This window comes from Dermacentor andersoni, chromosome 5 (genome assembly GCF_023375885.2).
Source record: "Dermacentor andersoni chromosome 5, qqDerAnde1_hic_scaffold, whole genome shotgun sequence".
Taxonomy (NCBI): domain Eukaryota; kingdom Metazoa; phylum Arthropoda; class Arachnida; order Ixodida; family Ixodidae; genus Dermacentor; species Dermacentor andersoni.
Genome location: NC_092818.1, coordinates 69,381,649 through 69,400,222, shown reverse-complemented (window position 1 = coordinate 69,400,222; position 18,574 = coordinate 69,381,649). Strand labels below are relative to the sequence as shown.

Sequence of the window (18,574 nt, the reverse complement as noted above, 5' to 3'; positions counted from 1 at the left end):
GCATGCCACTCGGGCATTTTTGCATTTAGGCCTCAACCAAATGCCGCTGCCATGGACGGGATTTTATCCCGTGACCTCGTAGTAAGTAGCCTAATGCCTTAGCCGCTAAGCCACTGTGGTGGACGTGTGTGTGTGTGTGTGTGTGTGTGTGTGTGTGTGTGTGTGTGTGTGTGTTTGTGTGTTTGTGTGTTGGTGTGTCAGTGCGTATGTGTTTTCCAACAACTGCAAATTTATTTTTATTGATGGTGTAGGTGTAGAACCCTTTTCGTCGCTGAAGATTACAGGCAGATATTTTGTCATAGCAAATAGAGCAACTTGCCAGTACCGGAAAACTTGTCAGTTGTGTGCTCATCTTTTTCTGTGCCTTGTTCTTTTCTGTCGACGGACACGAAGAAACATCGGTATCCAAGTCACATACAGCTTCAGTGAAAAAGCAGTTACTGTACGTGATCTTTTCATGAAGAAAGAGTTTTATAGCATATGACAGAGAACCTGCAAGAATTCGCTGTCAGTAGAGACAAGTAATTAGGTCCGACAGGTCGCCGCAGCGGCTTCTAAAAATATCTGGCAGAGGGAATAATGAGCCCGTCAGAACGGCTGTCGGCCAGTGTAGCTAGCGAGCTCGTGAACAGCATTGAATATGAAATGAGCTGAGACACGTCCGTGGAAATACATTGCGCATTACTTATAGACACTTCAATGACACCGGTGTAGAGAAAAAAGGTGAATGTTCAGGTGCCATGATCACACCTCGAGGCTTTGATACTTGTGTCCTAAGGATAAGAGAGATCCTCTATTGTTTCTTGCTACCTTGATCTTCCGCTTACGTTCGCCTAAAGCTTTCCCGCTCCTCCTCCTTTATTGATGTGGGCTTATCGTTGAAAAGTTACGATACAACCAAGTCACTCACTCGTGTATACCTTCGCGCTTCTTTTCTCTTTTGTGCGTGTCAAGCGTGAAAGCATGGCGCCTGCAAGTACGGGCTGCACAATACGACGTTGATCACACGAAGAGCGCGGGTAGGTAACATATTGTGGTGCGACAAGTGACCGATGTCACGTATGAATTCATCCCCGCCGACCTGTCAGCTTCCCTGTAAATATATTGCATATAGTATTGGGCTCCAGCTAAACGTAACAATATTTTCCCCCTAAACCAGTGTCTCCGTGTACTTCTTTGGAGAATCACCTTCTCTCGCAATTTCCGTGAGGCGCGCAGCTCACCGGTACGCAAAATGTTCTTCCTGCACTTTCCCTAAGGGCATTACGCACTGCTATCAGTTCATTGCTGATCAGCCCCGCTGGAGCGGTACTCTTCACTCTGGAGCCGCAACCATGCTCCAAGTATAGCGTTTTAGTCTTTTCATAGCACTGGATGCACGAATAGGAACGTCAGCAAGCACGAATACATGTAAACGTACACACACAAACACCTAAACACATCGAGTCCCTATCACTCTCGTCCAGCTCCTCTTTTTGTTTGTTTAGCTTCGTTGCACATTCACTACATCTAGAATTTTTGTCAGATTTTCCATCCTTGATTTGTCAAGAGTTATTCGTTTGAATATCCTTTTCTTAGCGGCTTTCTGTTTCGTCCTGCATTCATTGCTATGCTGTAACTTCATGTCTTTGTTTAGTGCAGTCTTCTTACTGTACAAATGGACGCGACTTATGTCTGAGTGTTAAACGAACGGGTTTCTTAACAGGCACTACTCTAAGAAAGAACAGCCCTGAATAAAAATAGAAACAAAGATTACTCTGCTCGTAAGGCCAATCACATCTTCGACATAAATAATAACGTGTTCACCGTTTTGCTGAACCTGGCCACGCAACTCTTGTTCCACGTAATGCTTGTGCACATTTTATTTCTTTATGTAGGAATACTTGTAAACATTCTCGGATCTTCGACGTGACCTTTTCCTTACATTCGCCATCGTGTTCTGGGTTGGTTACGTATCCTGTGCGTCGGAGGACTGTTCGGCCTGTGGTTGTTAGCTTGAGTCTCTCGATCTAGTTGATGAGGTGCGCTTCCGCGAGTTCTTCCCAAGAGTTGTGAACTCCCACGCGAAGCAATCGGTCAGTGGAGACGGTTGTCGGCAGTCCTAGGTTCTTCAGATACCTTGAAACATGCATCCAGAACACCATCGAGGCAGACGGCTCGCCATGGTAAACGCCATCAGACGCCAGCACCATAACGACCCGCAGGCTCGCTACGTGGACGCAGCCAAGTATCCGGGCCGAAATGCCTTCGCCATCAGCGTCACAGACCACGAGGGTACGACACTGGCGTTGGCGACCATTCTCGCCAAACGAGCCGACACAGCTGAGGAGGCCGCTATAGCACTCGCCACCCATACAAGCGAGCATGCCATAGTGGTCTTCACCGACTCTCAAACAGCGGCACGTAACTACATGAAGGTCAGGATCTCTACATAAGCGATCAAGATGTTGAAACGTGGCGACACTCCTCCCCCCTACACCTGCATAATGTGGGTTCCGGGACGCGAGGGACTCGAGGGGAATGAAGCGGCACACACCGCGGCCCGCGCAAGCTTCCACCAGGCCTCCCCGCACGAGATTCTAGGCCTGTCCCACCCACCCAAATCAGCGGAGGAAACGGAAACAATACCGCTAACTTATCAAGCACTACTGCAGCACTATCGCCTTGGAAGCAGGGTATACCCTCCACCACATCCAGGACTAACGAGAAACGAAGGCACTGACTACAGGCGACTCCAGAGCAATACCTTTACCCATGGAAGCTTACTGCTTCATTTCCACCCGACGCTATGCAGCTACACCGGTCCACACTGCAACGTGCCATACAGCCTGGCGCACCTCCTACTGCAATGCAAGAAAACCCGAGAAACCATCACAGCGGCACAACTAGTAGCCCCAGCAGACGCAGACCCAAACCTCCTCGCTGAAACGTGGGAGGCTGCGATCTCCAAGCCTGACCTGGTCGACCAGCGCGAACTCGTCGACCGGGCCCGGAGGGCGATCCAAGCCAGAGGGTTCCTGGAATAAGGGACCCTCCCACCTCGACTGACAAGTCACTGATTCAAATAAAGGTTTCGTTCTCTCTCTCTATGTAGGAATACCTTACATACTTTAGGAAGGCATCGCGCAAGTGGGGATTACGCTTATATAAACGCAATACGAGAGTTGTTTACTGCCAGAAAGATGGCATCAGCGTAATAAAAGCTCTATTGGCACGGCCATGGGGGAACGATTAGGATAGGAGGGAGCATAACGCCAGTGGGGTGTCACTTCACACGCCCTTGAATACCACTTCACCTTCCCGTGTATATGCATTATTGAAAATGCATGTGGTTAGAAATTATGGGGTTTTACGTGCCGAAACCACTTTCTGAGTGGAGGACTCCAGAAATTTCGACCAAGTGGGGTTCTATAACGTGCACCTAAATCTAAGTACACGGGTGTTTTCGCATTTCGCCCCCACCGAAATGCGGCAGCCGTGGCCGGGATTCGATCCCGCGACGTCGTACTCAGCAGCCCAACACTATAACCCCTGAGCAACCACGGTGGGTAAAATGAATATGGTTAAAATATTTTGCACACTTAGCTAAACTCAGTGCACTGCCTCAAGGTTCACAGAAAGCCAGCTGGAGCATGTTAACACTGGTTGATTTTTATCATGTTTATAGATAACATCATTCTGTGCATTATTACTGTGTTGAAACGACAGCAATAAAACATATGCCACGGCCTGTCTAGGGAACCTGTTAGACTTCAACTCACTAGGCGCGTTATCAAATACATAGAAGATACTCAAGTTTATAAATGAGACGTGAAATTGATTTTGATTTAGAAATTGATTTAGAGCTGCATACCTCTGCCCTCAATGAATCTGTCATGTCCGTGGGCAAAAATGTGGGCCGATCTAAGAGGCTGTGCAACGCCGGGCTGACCCTCGGGAGAGGTAAAGCAGGCTTCAAGCACTCTGCCCCTATTATTGTTAATAAAAATAAATATAAACGAAATACATAAATCAATATTTCCAATTATTTTTCGTGTTTGTGCGTCAACAATAAAAATATGGTTAGCGTGGGCCGATCCCGGGAATATTACAATACCGCGCCAACACGTGGCTTAGGTGCGGCAGACTTCAAGCACTGCACCTCTGATACTAATAAAAATATCTAATAATATATTAAGTAAATAAATAAAGGTGCATTCTTTCAAGTCGATGGGTATCCTGGAATCTATCTGTGAACAGTACATGGACTGACGAGCAGGAGTAAAATCATACTGTTGAGGGCTGCCGCATCCTCCAGTGTGACCTCTTTTATTTTCTTATAGGTACATACATATTAACCAAACCTTTAATTTTGTTAAGATGAAAGTGATTTTTTAACAAGAAAAAAGCAATTTTTTGTTATTCTCTAGATTCTGCACTATTTTGGAAGGTTTGTGAGGTCTATTGATCTCAGTGTACTTTCTGATACAGCCTTGCACGTTTTTGCTCACTATACATTTGTTCTAATGCGGAGCATGCGCGCTCTTGGCTCCGCAGCAGACTATTTAGAGGATTCAGTTCTCCTACACTGTTCCGGAACTTCTGCACAACAATTTGTCTTCCTTATCTCGCATGCGCGTAAGTGGTCTGGAATGGCATTTCTATATCCAACAGTGACATTAAAGATCGTGTCCAGAAAAACCTTTCTAAGCAAGTACCATCACGCTTTGGTTACACAAAGCAGGGTAATGAAAACTGCTGGAGTGGAAGTCGCCCATGCCCGCCTCTGAGCTCGAGTGAATCCGATGGAGGCCATGTTGCGGGGGGCAAGAAGCGGCCTGCTAAGAGTGATTTTAATTGTTTAGCACACTTTCGAGTTCTTTGACTGTGGGCTATGGGCTATGAGGCCAGCCGTATTGGAGATCTCCGGATCGCAGATGCCCGAGTATTGAGGCATATTTGCATTTTATTGGAATCAATACGCAGCTGCCTCGAAGCAGAAAAATATTCGCACTGTAATAAGCGTTTATTTACCTTCTTGAATGCAGTGTAGAAGTTGATCAATCATCAAAGCTGTCCAAACAAGAAGCATTTAAATTCTGAAAACGTAGCACGAGAAATGGCAGTATATCCAAGAAACGTAAGTATTCATTGTTATCTTCATTATCTTCGGGTCTGGCCAGTCTTTTAGCATCCTTATTGGATGGAGGGCATCGGAATATTGATGGCGAGCGTTTGTTTTAGCGTGAAATATAAAATTTTCCTTTATGCTGTAGCAAGGCGGCGCAAACCTGCAACCTTATTTAAATGACAGTAATAACGCTAACATGCCAACTGTTTGCACGTCAACTATCCTAAAAGCACCCGAGCGTGCTACCAGATTTTGAGAGTGGTGGTGTATTCTTTTCTGAGTCTTGAACTTTTACATACTGTTTACTACAGCAGAGAATGCGTTGTTCCATAGATAATGAGCTTTATTTGTCAAATTGCGGTAAAAAAAATCTATGGGCACTTCGCTGAGCGAAATTGCTTGAGGCGAAAGCCTGTCTATGCCTTTGTTACTGTTGTCTGAACTGTTCTGCGAACGGACGCCGCCGTGGCCGCGAGCATGTGATGCAATCATGGCCATGTGGCTGCAAGGTTTACACCGATGTGCGCGCTTCCCCACGCGCATGTTCGCGCTCTCCCGCGTGCCCACTCGCACAGCGCTACTGGCGTGGCTCCTCCTCTCCTTGCTACCCTCGCGGGTGATCACCGTTTTCCTGCGTCCACTACGGACTGCGTCCGGACGCTCGTGAGCCACTTAAGGCTTACGCCTTAATCTTCTGAAACACACTGCCCCCGCATTTGCGTCGTACAAAGGCGACTGGGATTCACAATATGCATGATCCAACGGCGACACAGCTGCGGCCTTTCACTGTGCTGTAGAATATATAAGCTATATAAACCACAGGTTAGCGTTCTAAGCTTTCAAAGAAAGTACTTGTAGGAAAAATTTCCTCCTTACTGCCTGCAATGCGCAGAAAATAAAAATCATGTTTTTCCCATAGGTACCCAAAATGTCTACTGAAAACATTTCAGGTACATGCCACGCCAAGCCTACTCATGGTGTGTTGCTTCACAGATGGGCGCTTCTGAAAAAAAAAAAGTAGGATAAACTTACGCCGAACTTCTCCCGATAGGAAATAGATGATAAGACGAGTTTCGGTCACATCAATAAACATTTAGTTTTTATTTTCCTAGAACGCCCTAGCAACAGTTATACAAGCGTTCATTCCTCAAACATTGCAGTCCCACTTACATGCACAAAATGTTTTGGTTGATGTGATAACCGGGAACTCACACTTCAAGGTTTTTTTGTAAGGACAGCCAAGCTTTTCTCCGAGAAGCAAGAAAAGAAATTGCCAGAGGCGTTCTGCTTTTTAGACGCTCGCCTAACGTTTCTGGCTCAGCGTTTGGCAAATCTTTCCTTGTTTGAAAGCATTCGTTTCTCAGAATTTCTATCCATAATATGTTTTACCACACGGTAGACTTATTTTTGTGCCAAACATTTTTCCTTGCCTGTGAGTCAGTACCGAATATCTTTTTTTTTCATCCTATTGGCCCATCTTGCAAATGGACAGACGCCAACAGAAGCAAGAAAAAAAAATGCGACGTCATGGCAAAGCGCAATGCTATATTCGGAACAAAACACCACATAAAATGTGTCGTTACCACCCAGGCGCAATAAAACCAAACATTAAAATATTTTTTTCGTAAATTGTGCGAATGCAGGGAGGCCATGGGAAAACATGTTTACAAAACCATGTCGAATAAACGACAACGAAAACATGCGTTTGGGTGCGTTTGTCGTTTCACGGCACGGCTATTTACTCGGCACGTTGCTAAATGCAAAGGGAGCCACAGGAAAAATCACTACTTTTGGTGATTTTTACTTCATATTCTGCGAACATCACTTATCAGTAGGGAATAAAGGGAACGTGTTCATCGAGTTCTGCGTTAAATTAGTTCAAACACGTTGACGGGCTAGTTGGTTTCAATCCATGATAGAATGTATAAGCGCGACTAAACAAGGACGTAGAACGAAGCAGACACACCAAGACAACGCTATCTCGGTGCGTCTATTTCTTTCTACGTACTCGTTGAATCACGGGTACACATTATATCATTGATAATTTAATTAGTAAGCGAATGTTCATACGTTTATACGGCCAATAAAATTACTACCCTTATTTCGTACTGATATCTACTAATTTCCTATCGAAATTAATGCTTCGCCTTTGGGGTGGAACTGCGGTTTTTATTTTAAGGCCAACGCATAAGCACAAATTTAAGTACCAGCTCGGCATGCACAATGACGTTTTTGTCGAATGAACTACAAAAAAGTTCATTTTATAGCGAATATAGCGTTGAGCATGAAAAAAAAAATTGGGGTTTCACGTGCCAAAACCACTTTCTGATTATGAGGCACGCCGTAGTGAAGGACTCCAGAAATTTCGACATCGTGGGTTTCTTTAACGAGCCCCAAAATCTAAGTACACATGTGTTTTCGCATTTGGCCGCCATGGAAATGCGACCGCCAAGGCCGGAATTCGATTCCGTGACCTCGTGCTCAGCAGACCAACACCATAGCCTCCGAGCAATCGCGGCTGGCCTTGAGCGTCAGACCTCGTGCCGCAATATATATATATATATATATATATATATATTAGGAGTTTTAATAGCCTGAATACCCAGATCATTAGATTCTTTAACCCGACGTGATGTTAAGATGTGTAAAAGTTTGAAGTAATATTGTACGTTACTGGACAAAATTGCAACTGTTCTATACTGATTTCGGGCCTACCGCGGTTCTTATATATAAGCGTTTGATGAAGAAACATCGGCTTAGGAGCCTGTTTTTGGCAGTTTTTAAAATTACATTGATTGCTGTAGTGGTCTTTTTCGAAGTCAGCAAGAAGAAACTCAGAGACGTGTCTGCAAAAATGCTAGGCTCTGCCTGTGTTTCCTTGGAAACGCCGATCAATTCTGCTGCGCATGCACGCCTGAATTTGGAAAGATCGAAAACAAATTACCACTTTGTTCGGGCGTGAAGGCTTTGGATTTTTTGTTGATATTATGTTTATCTTAGTTTGTTTATTTCGTATGATCACTGCATGTGTCTAGAGTGCATTATAATAACGCCCGTACCTTACGGAATCAACGAAAAAAAGACACAGTAAAAGCTGTAAAAACAAAACGAAAATTCGCTATCAGTGTCAGTGCCAGTCACACGACGCGTGTCAGCCCAAGTGAAAAGACACAAGACGAGAAATGGAGTGGACGTATATATATATATATATATATATATATATATATATATATATATATATATGTGTGTGTGTACTCCTGGGCATAGAAAGCCATCAACGTATGCAGTAGAGTATATTTGGAGCTTTGTGGTCACATTGACTGTTTTATCATGAGACGTGGAAGTAATATGGCAGTAAACATCATACGTGCGGTAGTCTAAAATTGCCGCCTCTGCGTTTGTACATTCCCTTGCTTCCCGCGATCGCTCGTTTCACAAACAATTGTGAGAGAATTATTATTTTGAACAGCACGAGCTGCACAATATTATGTGCTTGGTCACAGAATTGTTAAGTGCTATTTCAGACTGTGTACTTGAAAAGATTCAATGCAATGGCATGGAAATTCTGCATTAAAGTCGAGACTTCTGCGCCGCCGCAGTGAAGTTATGACCTTGTGTCGTAAATGCGTGTGTTATTAAAACCGCGTGCCCTTGTTGCGTTGCTTACAAAAAGTATCTGAATTTCGACGAATCTTCGGAAAATTTTTCTTTCTTTTTTAAATAATCCTCATTTAGTAACATTTGAGGATATTGGGAAAGTTCGATAAATGGCACAGAGGACAGCGTCGAAAAAGCTTCCATATCTGGCCGGTCCCTAACAATAATAACAGACTCTCAAGCAGCATGCCGTAATTATACAAACGGCAGAATTGGGCGCAGAGCACGCCACATACTCTGCTCATGCGACCCGGGAAACAAAGTTCAGCATACCATAATCTGGGTACCAGGGCACACTGGCATAACAGGGAACCAAGAGGCGGATAGGAGAGCTCGAGGGCATACCAACCGGGCGTCCGACACATCCAGCCTTGAGGAACCCGAGTCAGTACCCATGGGCTACTCAGATATCCTAAATTATTATAAAGGGGTCAGATTGAAGTACCCACCCCCGGATAAGGATCTAAGCAGAGAGGATGCTGTTGCATGGCGACAACTGCAGTCGGGTACTTTCCCGAATCTAAACCTTCTGAATAAAATTTTCCCGACGCAATATGAGGCTAAGTGCCCATGGTGCGGAGAGAAACCAGATCTGTACCACATATCATGGGCCTGTCAAAATATTGAGTCCCCAACTATCTATAAAATTAAAAACCCGAGTGCGGAACAGTGGGAGAGTATGCTTTCCAGCGTAAGCTTGAACGGCCAAAAGCGCCTAGTAGAGCGAGCTCGCGGGTTGGCCATACTCAGTGGAGCCTTGGACTAGGGCACCAACCCTGTGATTGCAGACTGAAGAATCCATCAGAAGATGGAAGAGGCCGTCTGAAGCCGCGAAGATCTCTTTTCTAGAGCCCAATAAATGTTTTCCGATCCGATCCGATCCATATGATGTAGCAATAAATTATAGCGTGCAATGTAGCTATCAGTGAATACATAGTGCGTGCTATGTAACGTCAGTGCTTTATAGTTTTAACTAATCTAGTTATTCAGGTTAGGTCTCGGTGAAAGGAAACGTGAGTACTTCTAGCACGGCGTCAAATTAGATTTTATTTTGCTTGACTAAGTTGATGACAGGGCGGTCATAGGCTTTCCAGGTACAGCATTCGTCACTGTCTTTCCTTACACAGTTATGTATTAAGTTCCTCTTAACCCCGTTAACAATTCTGCGGGCAAGTATGTATCTACATTGGTTTCAAAACATCTTAGTACATTTGTTTGTGCGTCTCGGTTTGTTAGTGTGTGGTTTCGTGAAAATACACCCAACAGCATCGACACATTCAAAGAGAATCTGACTGATGTTTTATAGGCTACAGCAATCGAAGGTGCTAGTCGGATACGTCTTTGTATAGAGAGAACCGCTTTAAAGGTTTGGCCAATACTCATGGTGCGCTCTTGTGGCTACGGAGGCCATCTATATGATGGGCGCTTCCTATGCTATGTAAGCCAGGAGACGACAAGACCTACCGAGCCAAACGGCTGGTGTCCTGCTACGATAAAAGCTCGGTGTAGCGTCTGAGGTCGACTCGGCGCAGTACGACCACACATGTGAAGTGAGCTGCGTCTCTTTCGCGTAGCCTCCAGAACAGAAGCAGCGAAAGCGCAAGTCGCGGCAGGCTCAGCGACAACATTCAAGGGGAAAGAAACAGTGTTTTCCAGAGTCTCCCAACACAAGAAGGTTGAAAGCCAATGAACGAATGAGACTGAAGTGACTCAACCGGTCTCTTGGGACGAAGGCTGAAGAGGCAGAACGCAAGCAACAACAACGCCTTCGGAACAAGCTCCAGCGACAGCAGTAACAACAAGACACAACAGCAACAGTGGCAGTCACAGAAAGGCTTTCGCCTACCACAATTTACCTCGGCAAAGCACTCATAGATTTTTCGTCTATCTGCATGCGGCTGTTCCACGTTTCAGTAAAGCAGACTAGAGTGGACTTCCGCAGCAATTCGTGTTGGTCACATCCACCACATGGCTCTGCATCAACCTAATGTTCGGAGAAGCGATTGCACACTCATCGCTGACCTGGTCATAGGCAGCTTGGCCAGCTTGGCTAATCATCTGAAACGGGTGCTTCTTGAGTCGCTCCAATTCGTCGGAGAGGCTGGAATCGGCATTGGCGGAACAGTGGTGAAACTTGAAGTCCCCCTCTGCGGTGGTGAGGTACAACTTACCCAGGTCAGCGTAAGGACTTTGCCCAACCTACACGAGCTTCTGCGGATGCCTCTTATAGTCCTACACAATGCTGTCAGAAGTTCCACCCTGGGAACCCCATCTTCGGCACGATGGGTAGGATCGGCTCTCCTTCGTCAAACATAGCCCCGCTGAGCCGGGCGCCGAGCTTCCTTGTAGGCAGCGTCTTCTTCGGGAGTCTTGCCTTCGGTCGCCCCATGGAAGCTGTACACGCGTGTTCACTAGATGAGAAAGGCGACACGTCTGTCAGCACACCGGCTGCTCGGAGCTTTCTAGCATACCAGTGACGTCACGGCTAAGCGAACGCTTGCTTCTCATCGGATGGGGAGAGGGAAGGTGAAACGCACGCATGCCGTGGGTGTACTGCACCTTACGCACATGTGTGATTCGAGGAGGTTGCAAGGCTCGGCGACGTATAGCTGGGCCAACTTGTCTGTCGGCACGAAACAGACTTTCGGAAAGCTTAACGGCTCTCAGCTGTAAAAGTCACCGCCCAAGTACTTCATACATAAATTAACCAGCGAAGCTGAAACATGCGGCCCGTTTAATCACTAGGTAAATTTTGACGGTTCATTAATGTTACGGCTAATTAAAGTTCATTGCCGCTTGCGTTCTGCTTCGCAATTTAGTGCAGCTTGGTAGGCTGCCAAAACCTTGGTTTGCAGTTGCTGCTTGGCCTCGGCCACTCAGGCTTGTTTTGGGCCCGGACTGCAGCATCACCACAGTGAATATGAGCTCCCTCACGATGATGCTGTCGGTGCTGTACTTTATAAGCTGCCTGCTGTTCGGGAGTTTGTAATGATGCGTGGCCTGCCGATGTTGAAGTCGGAGAGAAACTGCGCCATGCGTGCTCGACTCCAACAGACAGAAGAATGTCACTGACGGCGGCGCAGCTCTTGCCGCTTGCTCCCTCCAATGTGCAGTTACCACTCTGTCAATGTGAGAGCGTGCCTACTTCATCATGGTGTGTAAACGCGGCCATATTCTCCCTCTTTTTGTTTATAATTCTCGTACCTGGTTTCCTCGTGCGTGCGCATGGGTTCCAGCGGTGAACTTTCTGCGCACATTAAACAGACGGGTTTGGATTTTGCCTGGCCATATACAGCGTCGCTACAAAAGTGCGACTTTGCCTTCGTATATACTGGGATGCGCATGCTGCTGCCACGAAGCGAAATTTTGTGTACTTGCTGTACCCTGTACTTGATGTAACTAAAAATAATTTCAGGTATTCAGAAAAAGACTTATTTTCTGCCAAATAACATACGGTTGTGTATGTACGGGCCAAATATATAGGCTTAGCCATGAGCTCCAAAAAGCCGATAAGCATACAGGCCGACAAGCCAACAGGATGATAAACCAACATGCCGATAAGACAACAGACGATAAGCCAATATGCCAAAAGGCTGATAAGCCAACAGATCGATAGGCCAACAGAACCATAAGCCAACAGGCCAACAAGACGATATGCCAGATTTCCGCATAGCCAACAGACATGGTGTTGGAATTTTTGACTGGGATATATTCCTACCTCAAATCTTCTTTATCTACTTTGTGCCGTTACCTACGCAACAGCTCCATGGCGTCACACCTGGTGCTATATTATACAACTGCAATGCAGAGTGTGCACGTGTCCATGCTAGCCTGCGCTCATCTCGCATCACATGAGTCGTCGCGCGCTCAGACGCGTGTATAGAGCCTGTTTCCGCAGCAGCTAGCAAGCGCTGCCGTTGCGCAATGCTGGAGTAGTTGACTCAAGCACAGAGGGCCCGGGTCCGATTGCGGCGGGAAGGGGATGTTCCCGCCTTGTCCCATTCCTGACTATAGCTGCGACGAACCCAGGCGGCTGCGGCTCACAACATCGCCATCCGCAACGGCCATTGGAACGAGCCCATAACTGCTTATTCGGCATAAACAAGAAATGAAAATACTCATGAGTTATTTTCTGAAAGCGCAGAGAATAGAGGAGATGCCTACCTAATCGTTTCACGCAGCGAGGCGGCCAGCGTGTCTACGGAGCGGGCCACTCGCTCGCTTCTCCCCTCTCCCCAGCCGAGCACTCGCAGCGGACCAGCGTTCTTGCTAAGCAAACACCGCGATCATCGGCACGTCAGCAGTGCCTCTTCAAACGTGGCGCTGGCTCGCCTGCAGGCACCATCGGAGTTGTTTCGCCACTGAAGAGGACATCTGCATCAAGCCAGAAGTTTCAGCAAGGAGGCATTTGGAGACGAGGGAAGGGTGTGACCGCTGATTGCAATTTCGATAGCACCGACGGAAACGGGTCGGCGTCGGCCCGTAAAGTTGGCTTCGCAGCGACGCATTTGAACGTTTGACGTCATTTTGGACTACGTGAAAGCACTCGTCGAATAGCTATGCAAGTGGCGCCGGAAAAGTTATGCGCAACTCTGCTCCCGGCAGGAGCACATAAAGGAACAATTCTCCGTTCTAAACTGAGGCAGGGATCGCTGAGCTACCACTCTTCCTCTCGTGCGTGGTTTCATCATTTCGCTGCCGTCTCCACTCGCCCGCTTGTGCTGCTGGCTCGTGAAGTCGCTCAGCTATAACTCTCTAAGGAACCCTTTTTTGGTCATAGTGCGGTCAAATATCGTAAAGCCTTATGCCCTAGCACTCGTACCCTATAAAAGCGACTGAGATTCACAACATACATAACACAACTGCGACACCGCTGCAACTTTTCCCAGTGCTGTACAAAACATAAGCGACCGCAGTTTAGAGTTCTAAGCGTGCGAAGAAAGTGTATGGAGGCTACACATCCCCTCTGGCTAGCTGCCTGTCATTGGCACACACAAACAAAAAAAAATCATGATATTTCCCGGAGAAGTTTCGAAAAGGTTTAAAATAAACATTTTCGAAACTTGTTCCCAAAACAACATGATTTGTTTGTTTACTTTAAACATCTCAGGCTTGTTTTGTGATGTCTAGATACAGGTTACGCCAATGAGAAACTAAGTGTGCCTCTTCACAAATGGGTGCCTTTGAAAAAAGGGTCCCGTAATTCTCGCCAAAGATGTAGCCTTGTCATAGGAAACACAGAGGTACGGCTCACGTCTCGCGACACGCAATAGGCGGAACACCAAGTTTGAGTCAAACCGATAAACGTCTTACAATATTGCTAGCACAACCCCAATGACTTGTTTATACAGGAATTTATTCTTCAGATGTTGCTGCCCTACTTAAAGGCCCGGAATGTTTTCCATGTTTGTCCCATATCCCAGAACCCCATATCTGCCCTTTTGAAGCTTTGGTAAAGATCAGCCGAGCTTCTTCTCATATAAAAGAACAAAAAAAATGTCATAGAGGTTTCTTTATTAGAAGCTGTAATAAGGATCCTAGCTCTACTTTTGGGAGATAGTTCCTTCTTTAAAGGCGATTTTTTCTCCAACCTTTACTTACATAATCTGAAGAACAACTTCCGTTATTTCTTCGTCAACTGTCTTCTCTGCTTTCCAGACTGTACAAATTAACGTTTTTGATTGTGATAGCAATTAAAAGGAGAATTCAGGAGAATGTTTACCGTTGGCGTGATGTTCCGTATAAATTCCAATAGCGATAACACCGTTACTGCGCGCCTTGTGCTGTATGTGCGGCTGAAGGCACACGAGGGGAGCCGAAGACCGTGGCACAATCCGGCGTGCGCTGAGCGGAACGCTTAGAGTAAACGCGCAGTCTTTCGCAGTGCGAAAATGCGGCGGGTGGTGTGGGGAGTGGGAGGGGAGGAATGGAGGGAGGGCAGCGTTGTTCTCTGCCAACAGCTGCGTATTTCGTGAACGCATCAAGGGCAACCGATGATCGCGGCTCCATCTCGTGCGTGATGGAGGAAAGACGGGTGGAAGGGGAAACACAACAGCGTTTATAGTGACGTTATAATTAGAACATCACCATGACATACATTATAATGTAACTGGCCTTTACACTTATACTACTAGCTCCTACTACCGTAATGCTACCTTGCCAGGAACTACTACCATGCAAATAGTTTCAACCTTAAAAATGCAACGCAGTTTTTCATAAAGCAAGGCACCTGTCTTTCCTAGTATTGTTCGTGAATAACGCTTTTTAAAAACAAGGAGTGAGACTCTTTGCTGGACAAAGTATTGTCGGGCCCCTGTCAGCAACGCCCCACCACGGTGACGACAAAGACGATCTGCTCGAGAGTGCGGGCAGGCACAATAAAAGAAAACTGCGTTCCCTATTCTCGGGTGTGCCGATAGAGTGCGACACGACGCCCTCTCGCAATTAATGTTCCCGCTCTCAGTGAACTGTGACATTGGAGGAGGTGCTGCGTACTGCACTCATCGCTTTACGATCAGTAGTGGGTTGAGCAGCCCTACATTCAGCACAGTCAGATATGCCTGCATTGAGACGCCTGTACACAGGGCAACCCGCGGCCTGAAGGTCTGAGCTCAGTGTTCGGTATGCTGTAAAGACCAATCCTTTCAGCGTTCACCTCTTCACAAGCACTGAAGTTGGCAAGCCCGACACAGGTGAGTGTTCAATACTTTCGAATCTTCGCGTGCCCTCATAGCGAGGTGCATAAAGATTGCTGAAGACTGGCTGGACCAGTATCAACGTGTGGCCAACTGGAATCACTAGCGTCCTGACCAGAAGCTTTCGAAAGTGTACTTTGCCCTTGAAGGGAGCGCAAGAACATAATTCGTGAACCACGAGGGAAAGTTGCCAAACTAGGACGAGGTTTGTTGTCGCTTACTTCAGGCCTTGAGATATGCAAATCGATATGATAACGCTATACACCTTGCTGAGTCTCGTATCCAAATACCAAACGAGCATGTCGTGATGTTTGGCGAACACATGACGCGTTTGTTTCGCCACGCAGATCCCAACATGACCAAGCCAAAGAAGCTGAGTCTTCTCATGCGTGGCTTCAAGGAAAAGCTCTTCGCTGGCCTTGCACGCAATCAACCGACAACAGTGGACGAATTTATTAGGGACGCCGCAGCAATCGAACGGGTGCTGAAGCAACGTGACACGAAATATCACCGGTACGCAGGTAGAGCGTCTGCAGGAGCCACAGTACTGGCGGCCACTGACGAAAATTCTCTGCGTCGATTGATAAGGGATATAGTGCGCGGGGAGTTTACAGTTGCAAAACAAACAGCGATGCTGAAAGACTTCACAGTCACCTCCGTTGCTGAAGTTGTACGCCAAGAAGTCCAATAAGCGTTTGCACCTCCCAAATAAGGCCCGGACCATGCTTTGAGCCAAGCGCTTAGAGATATGCCGACGCTGTCCGTCGTCCACTGTCTGCAATACCGACACAACAATACCGCGAGCTTCCACTTGTCACATCGCGGGCCCAATGACTGCCTTTTCGGCGACGCCAACAGGTTCGCAGAATCACCATATGGCGCATCACCAATCGCCGACCATTGGGGACAATTGAGGAGAAGCAGAGCACATTTTCCACTTTTGCCCTCATCGTCAGGCTGGCTTCCAGGGAAATGCACCTGCTGCAACGTGCCGCGAGCTTGATGAAACCGTCGTCCTTTTGACGACAGTTACAACACCGAAAGTGAGCTCCGGTAATATTCCGTCACGGTCACCACCTCCAACACATTTTTCATGGCCAAACCACCACCGTTTTGCTGACGTGGCCAGGAGGTTTCCCAGCCCACATTGGGAAAACTGAAAGCAGCAACCTCTGGTGGGCGGTTTGAACTTCATCGAATGGCCAAAAATCCTCCAGTATTGCTAAGAACGCAGCAGTTCTACGAACTATCCCAGCCGAACGCCGACTAAATTGTGAGTGCCGACCAACCTGCAATCGTTGATGGGCACGATTACAGGGAGCACGCCTTGTTTGACACTGGTGCCGACTTTTCTACAACTAGCTATCCCTTGCCAGACGAACTTGATAAGATGAACTCCAATGGCCGGGTCCTTCCATTCTAAATGCCGGAGGTCGGCTGATGACGCCTACAGGCTAATTTACGGCTAGACTCGTGAGCGGGAATATAGATTTGTCTCTGCTTTCGTCATTTTACCACAGTGTTGCAGACAGCTCGCACTAGGCATGAACTTGTGGTGGGGATGTGGCGCTGTGGTCAACATACGTGATGGCGTGGTCAACTTTTCCACTAGTGAACTCACGATGACCCACGGTGCATAACCCCAAAGCAGGTCTTTAAGTGTCGCCGACGACGATGTCTTTATACAGGCGATATCGTGCAGTCTTGTTAAGGTTATTTGCGACGCACAATACGACGAAGACGGAGTAGCCGAACAAATAAAGGAACTTCTGCTGTGTAAAGGTATTGTCATCGCTTGTGGCTTGCCAGCTTAATAGATGGACACACTGACGTGCTGATGACGAATTTCACCAGCGAACACCACCACATCAGAAAAGGCACCGCGGCAGCGTACCTTGACGAAATCGACAATGCTCATCACTGTTTTCCTTCTCAAGAGGAAGCAATGGCTGATATGGTACTACATGTACCCGACGCGTACGTAGGTCCAAATTTAACGCGGAAAGGTAGGCAACGGCTTCTCCAACTGCTTGACCAATTTAAGGATTGTTTCTCCTCCACTTCTCGAATTGGCCAAACACCACTGGCTAAACAACGCATAACCACGGTGGAATCCGCAAGGGTCATTCTCCAGATAGGCTTTTCGAATTCAGGGTTCTCCCCTTCAGCTTGTGCTCTGGCCCGGCCTTGTTTCAGCGACATGAATACCCTCCTGTCCGGTCTCAAATGGAATACTTGCATGATATACTTCGACGATGTAATTGCTTTTTGGGCCACATTCGAACATCTTCAATGACTCCTCCCTGTTCTTCAAGCCATACGTTTCACCTGACTCCCTTGGAAGGCAGAGAAATGCCCCTTTGGCTTTGAAGAACTTTAGTTCTTGGTTCATGTGGTCAATAATGATGGTATTAGACGGGACCTTCATAAAAGTGCTGCCCTAGCGAAGTTTGCAGGGCGCAACCACAAAGAGACAGTGCGACGCTTCCTTGGTCTCGGCGCCTATTCATCATCATCATCATCATCAGCCTGGTTACGCCCACTGCAGGGCAAAGGCCTCTCCCATACTTCTCCAACAACCCCGGTCATGTACTAATTATGGCCATGTCGTCCCTGCAAACGTCTTAATCTCATCCGCCCACCTAACTTTCTGCCGCCCCCTGCTACGCTTCACTTCCCTTGGAATCCAGTCCGTAACCCTTAATGACCATCGGTTATCTTCCCTCCTCATTAGGTGTCCTGCCCATGCCAATTTATTTTTCTTGATTTCAACTAAGATGTCATTAACTCGCTTTTGTTCCCTCACCCAATCTGCTATTTTCTTTTGCCTTAACGTTACACCCATCATTCTTCTTTCCATAGCTAGTTGCGTCATCCTCAATTTAAGTAGAACCCTTTTCGTAAGCCTCCAGGTTTCTGCCCCGTAGGTGAGTACTGGTAAGAGACAGCTATTATACACTTTTCTCTTGAGGGATGATGGCAACCTGCTGTTCATGATCTGAGAATGCCTGCCAAACGCACCGCAGTCCATTCTTATACTCCTGATTCTTTCCTTCTCATGATCCTGATCCGCCGTCACTACCTGCCCTAAGTAGATGTATTCCCTTACCAC

General features: G+C 46.9%; 1 long non-coding RNA gene across 1 annotated transcript in view; it reads right to left on the bottom strand.

Annotated features, from left to right (window-relative positions):
• The window catches only part of LOC129384994 (uncharacterized), a 107,192-nt gene extending 92,581 nt beyond the window's left edge, over window positions 1–14,611 (bottom strand). Inside the window, exons 1-2 of the long non-coding RNA XR_008612526.2 lie at window positions 14,490–14,611; window positions 12,932–13,141 (exon numbers count right to left, since the gene is read on the bottom strand). This is a non-coding gene — a long non-coding RNA (uncharacterized lncRNA). The remainder of the gene's footprint in view (window positions 1–12,931; window positions 13,142–14,489) is intronic.
• Window positions 14,612–18,574: the final 3,963 nt, after the last annotated feature.